A 6,861-nucleotide genomic window follows, 5' to 3' on the forward strand; every position below is an offset into this window, starting at 1 on the left:
TTCCTAGGGATAACTGCTGGATCACACACACACCAAGCTTGAACAACAAATCTCAGAGCAGAATCATCTAAATTCATATTGAGAGTTAGAAACATTTTCCTGACTGTAATACAATATAGGCTGATGGAATACACTTTAGGTTGTTATTCAGCCATGTTAGTTTCCTCTAGCTTACTCAGCAGGTACATTACAAAGCCTCCTTACCCTCCAGGCCCTCTACTTTGCTACACAGGGTTCTGTCAACAGCTTTGAAATTACACTTTTATTTTTTGGTTTTTGAAATCTGTGGTTATTTCAACTTCTGGCCCAAGTTGGGGAGAAGAGGTTTTGATCTTACAAATACTGTAGTTCACACTATTTTGACAAACAGAAGCACAGTGATCTATTCAAAATATGTCTCAAAATGGCCAGAAGATATTATAATAATTCAAAATGCTAAATTGTTAAAGTTACCTATCAGCCTGAGTTCAATCAGGAAAACAGAAATCATACCATTTGTTTTAACAGAGATCATTTAGAAAGGGAGAATTGGTGAAATAGGTCAATCTGTGCATGAGAAAGGCAACACAGAGTAGGTAACTACAGGAAGCAGCTTGATGACTGGGGTGACCTAGGGGCTCTATGGGGCTGAGCTTACCCATCAGAGGTTGGCAGTGCTGGTGGTGGGAAGTGCTGGAAACTGAACAACTAATTGCTGCAAGTGGGAAGAGGAGTTCCTACTTCAGAGATACTGACAGGCACAAAATGCAAAGCTGGAAGCAGGGAGTACCCTCTTCCTCCTGTTTTCCCCATCTCCTTCCACTGCCCCCTACTGGCAGAGCTCACCAGGCAATGCAGAAATGTCTGCAATGTCCCAGCTTTGCACAGTAAAGAGTCAGGAGTTGAGACTCAGGGCTAGGCCTAACAACTGTCATTAAATTGGAAAAAAAAAAAAAAAAAAAAGAATAGTAGTCCAGAGACATGGAAGTGATTTTTCATCAGGTAGCCTGAGTTAACAAATAAATTAAGAAAAGGCTGAAGACCACAGAAGGACAACTCTGAAAGAAATTTGAGCAGTAAATAAAAAATTAATGGAAAGCATTTCAGGATATGATTTCTAAAGGACTGTTATATATCTAAACAACATATGAAGAGGTTTCTGTTTATGATGAATGAGAAAATGGAAGTAAGGCCCAGGAATTTTATTATCCAATCAACAAATATTTATCAAGAGCTTAATAGGTGCTCAGAACATTTAAGGTCCTAGAACTACAGCAGTGAATAAATGGGATAAAAATCTGTGTCTTCATGGAGCTCACATTTTAGAGGTGGAAGCAGATGCCAAACAAGATCAATTAAATGAATGGGTCGAATGCCATAAATACTTGCAAGACAAACAAAACAAGGAAGGGGATATAGTAGAGTTGCTGGAGATGGCCGAGGACTGCAGTTTTAAATATTGTGCTGATTTTTCTAGATTCTTGTGGAAGAATTTCTGTGGAAGAAGAGCCAGCAATGACTATACATAGAAGCACGCAGAGCTACATAAAACAATGTGCATTAGACAGAAAAGGTGACCTTACCTCATGTCTCAAATATCATAAAGGTCACCTTTTTATAATAAAAGTATCTTCAGAGTATTTTGTAAAAAGTGGCTTCCTCAAGTTGAGATTAAGTTGCCCCTCTGACAGATTCCCATAACACCCTGCTACAGGAGCCTCCAGCTCCCGATATTGTCCTTGGAGCGAATGTTTAATATAACAGGGACACGGACCATGCAGCAAAAAGACATCTAAGCTCCTCATAACTTTGAAGTTGCCACAAAGTTGGTGGTACTTTGTTTCCTGGCCTTATTTTTCTAAGGTGTGTGTCCATAGACTATTCCCACTCATGTTATTTTGGTGGACTTAGGCTTTTAGCAACTAAATGTTTCTTTCATTAATTTTAACTCTCAAGCCACTACCACGTCTCAGTTACTGTATATAGGTTATCTTAATACTCAGAGCAATCTGGGACAATGGATATTATTTTGTTTCTTTTATGATTAAGGAATGGCACAGGGCTGGGTAGGATAAGTAATTAGAACAAGATCGCATGACTAGAAATCCTGGACTGTATTTCCAGGTCCATCTATCTCTATGTAATCACAGTGTCTGGTAAAGGAATTCTGTGAGAAGGTAGGATGTCAAGACAGCTCCAACTGACCCATAGTGTGTAAATAGTTCCCAGCAATAGTTATACATAGGGCCAAAGTTTCCTTCCATAAGCTGCTTTTTATTCTGGAAAAGAATGAGTATATAGAAGTGAATCTTCAGAACTTAAAAAAGGATAAGGATTTTGGCCAAGTGTTTAGGAAGAACAAGAAGTTATAATATTGAAGTAAGCTAATGGTTAGAAAGGTTAAAAAGCCACTTCAGAAAATTTCTAAGTAAAAGTTAACAGACTAACGAAAACTGCTAGCATTTGGAAAGCATCAAGCTTTGATTGGCTGAGGAATTTTAAAATTAATAATTAAAATTTTATTTCTTGAGTAAGCATTAATTTTGCATAGCTCAAAAATCAAAATATGCAAAAGAATATGTAAATAAATTGTTTACCTTCCACCTCTGTTCCCAACCATTATTTTTCCTCCCTAAAGGAAACTAATATTTTTCCACTTCTTGGATATGCTTCTACTTGTTTATTAGCTATTTGATCTGCAAATGTTTTCTCCTAGTCTTAGCTTGTCTTTTGCTCTTAACAGAGTTTTGAGCACAGCAACCGTTTTTAATTTTAATAAAGTCCAACTTATCAATTTTTCTTATGTGAAGAATGTTTTTCATGTTGTATCCAAGAAATTTACCTTTTTGTAAACATTTTTCAGTTTTCAGTTTTAAATTTAGGTCCATGATCCACTTTGAGTTAATTTTTGTATAAAGTGTGAGACTCAGGTGGAGGTTCATATTGCTTATAGATGTCCAATTGCTCCAGAACTATTCTTGTAAAGGCTGTCTTTCCTCCATTGACTCGTTTTTATGTCAAAAATAAGAATGCCATACTTGTGTGAGTCTATTCCTGAGTTCTCTATGCTGTCCTACTGGTCTTGTTCACAAAATACAATGGGATAGGCTTTATTCTTTTTTGTTAGGTTTTAGCTATTCTGGGAACTGTGTCTTTCCAGATAAATTATGGAATAAGCTTGTCTGTAGCTACAAAAACTTTGCTGGGATTTTGATTTCGTTAAACACATAGGTCAGTTTGGAGAGAATTGACATCTTTATTAGTTTGAGTCCAATCCATGAGCACAATAGGTTTTTGTTATTTAGATATATATATTTTTTATTCATCAGTATTTTGTAGTTTTCAGCGTACAAGTCCTAAACTTCTTTGGTTATATCTCTGCTAAGTTTTTATCTTTTTTGGAGTAAATGTAAATGATATTGTGTTTTTAATTTTGGTTTCCAAATATTTATTATTGATACATAGATTTCTTATGTTTATCTTGAGACCTTGCTGAAATCAATAGTTCTAGGAGTGTATTTTTATTAATGGTTTTTGTTTTTGCTTTGGTTTATTTGTTGAGATTTTCTATGTCAACAATCAGGTTATCTGCAAATAGGGGCAGTTTTACTTTTTTCTGTTCTAATCTGTCTCCCTTTTCTTGCCTTTTTGTACTAGCTAGAAATTCCAGCACAATTTGAATACCAGTGATGACAAAAAACATTTTTGTCTTTTCCCCAATCTTAGGTGGAAAGCATTTAGTCTTTCATCATTAAGTATACTGTTAGGTGTAGCTTTTATATAGATGCTCTTTATTAAATTAAAAAACTTCATTACTCCTATTTTCCTATGAGTTTTTTGTGTTTTTGTTTTTTTTTTAACCATGAATGGATGTTAAATTTTGTCAAACACCTTTTCTCTATTAATTGATGTGATCATATGGACTTTCTACTTTAGTCTATTACTGTAGTGGATAACATTGATTGATTTTTTTAAAAAATATGAAACCAGCCTTGCATCTCTGGAATAAACTCACTTAGTCGTAGTATATATTTCCTTTTATATATTGCTAAAATGTATTTGCTAATATTTTGTTGATTTTTTACATCTATATTTATAAGTGATGTTTATATATTTATTTTGTAATAGTGTCTTTTTCTAGTTTTGAATCAGAGTAACATTAGCTTCATAAAATGAATAGAGGAATATTCACTCCTACCTTCTGTAAGAGATTGTGCAGAGGTGGTGTTAATTCTTACTTACACGTATGGTAGAGTTCTTCAAGAGTTCTCCAGGCTCAGCTATTGCCTCTTTGTTTTAGTTGTTATTGTGAGGGGGGTGAGTTTCAAAATTATGAATTAAATTCCCTTAAAGGTTATATAGTTGTTCATATTATCTATTTCACGAGTTGTGGTTGTTTGTATTTTTCAAGGAATTAAAATTTGTATCTAAGTTGTAAAATTTATCGGTGTGGAGTTGTTCATAATAGTTCCTTATTGTCCTTTTTTTTAATTGTCTGTAGGGTCTGTAGAGACATCTTCTGTTTCATTCCTGATATTGGTCATTTAGGTCTTTTCCTCTTTGTTATTAGTCAATTTTGCTAAAGGTTTGTCAATTTTGTTGATCCTTTCAATGAAATCACCTCTCTGTTTCATTTATTTTCTTTCTTGTTTTTTCCATTTTAATTTCATTGATTTTTTAATCTTATCTTTATTATTTCTTCACCTTCTGTTTTAGGTTTATTTTGCTCTTCTTGTTTTAGGTTCTTGAGATAGGAGTTTAGGTTACTGACCTGAGATCTCCCTCTTTTCTATTGTACACATTTAGTGTTGTGAATTTCCTTCTCAGCATTGCTTTACCTGTGTGTCACACATTTTGACATATTGTAATCAGTCAAATGTTGTTGTTTTTTTTAATTTCCCTTGAAACTTCCTCCTTGAATCATGGATTATTCACAAGTTTGTTGTTTTGTTCCCAGTGTTTGGGCATTTTTCTGTTATCTTTCTGTCATTCATTTTAGTTTGATTTCATTGTAGTTGGAGGGGACATTCTGTATGATTGCAAATCTTAAGTTTGTTGAGATTTGTTTTCTGAACTAGGATGTGGTCTATCTTGGTATATAGCCCAGGGGTGTTTGAAATATGGTGCATTCTTCTTATTCTTAGAAGGAGTGTTCTATAGATGTCAAATGTATCCCTCTGTTTGATGGTGGTGTTGATCCTTGTTGATTTATTGTCTAGGTGTTCTATTAATTGTTAATAGAGGGGTTTGAAGTCTTCAACTATACTTGTATAGTTGCCTATTTCTCTGTTCAGTTCTGTCAGCATTGCTTCACATGTTTTATAGCTCTATTGATTGGTGCATATACATTGGACTTCTGGGTATATTGACCATTTTATCATTATATAACATCCGTTTCAGGTAATTTTTTTTCTCTGAAGTGTATTCTATTTATTATTAATGTAGCTAATCTTACTTTGTTTACATACAATATCTTTTAGTATTCTTTTACTTGAACCTGTCTATACCATTATATTTCATACAGGACTCTATATAGAAATACTGATGAGGCTTAGTGTGATGGTCCCACATCTTAGAAATACTAATAATCCTTGGTCCAAATGTGGTGCTGGAGCAGGAGAGAGCTGACGAGAGGAATCAAGAGTGTTTGGCAGCTTGTGGGAAAGGACAGTAGAAACCTCTGTGGACAGTTGAATATAAACCAAAAGACCTCCTCCTACTTCCCATCATTACTACCTACCCATGGCCTGGAATAACATATGCTCTTGGAACTTTGACCCTACCCAAGGGAGCGGGGGAAAACCTTTGAAAGACTGACGCCTTGAAAGTGAAATAAAATACTGTACTGACCTGGGGCCTGCTTGCCCTCGGCTTCATATTCCAAGCCCTTCCCCTATTCACCTCTATGTTGCAGGCTTGCAGGCTGTTTTCCTGGCTCTTATGGCAGTTGGTGTCTAGGCTTGGCTACCTGGAAGGCACTGACAGGACATTAGAGGGCAGGAGGAGAGGAGAATCTATGGTATATTTTCCCTGCCATACACAACTTCTGTGGCAGTGGCTGTCTCTCCTCTGTACAGTAGTTCTCCAGTTCTCACCAGGCTGTTCTCCAGTTCTCACCAGGCTGGCCATACTGCCTGGCCTCTGGGTTCCAGTAACCCTGCTTCCTCCCTTTATTTCTCCAGCTACGGGCTACACTTGCTAATTTCTGGATTACTTCACCAACTCCCTTTTAGCGTCTGAGTTCTTCCATTGCTGGTGTTATCAATTCCTCACATTCAATTGTCTTTGTAAATATTTGGAGTCTCTAATTTCCTGGTTAGCCCCAGATTGAAGCATGCATGTTTAGAGAAAAGGTGGAGATGTGATAGTTCTTGCACAACTGGGTTTGCAGTGTTTGCTTTATATTCACTATGTTATCAAGTCTACCTACCCTGTTCTCTGTAGCTGGCTGTTTGCTGGGTGACACTATTTATATCAATAGGCAGAGGACCTGATTAGACATTTCTCCCAAGAGAATACAGAGATGGCCAGCAGGTATATGAAAAGATGCTTGACATCACTAGCCATCAGAGAAAAGCAAGTTGAAATCACAATGAAATATCACCACACACTTGGATGAATAATAAATAAATCAACAAATAACAAGTGCTGGTGATGATGTGGAGAAAAGGGAACCATTGTACACTGTCAATGGGTTGTCAGTTAGTGCAGTTACTATGGAAAACAGTATAGAGATTCCTCAAAATATTAAAAATACAGGTGCCATAAAATCCAGAAATTCCACTTCTGGGTACTTATCTGAAGAAAACAAACACTAATTTGCAAAGATAGGTGCACCCTGGTGTTCTTTGCAGCATTGCTAGTAAGCAACCAAGATGTCCA

Source organism: Pipistrellus hanaki (genome assembly GCF_964339955.1).
Source record: "Pipistrellus hanaki genome assembly, chromosome: 4".
In the NCBI taxonomy this organism is placed as follows: Eukaryota; Metazoa; Chordata; class Mammalia; order Chiroptera; family Vespertilionidae; genus Pipistrellus; species Pipistrellus hanaki.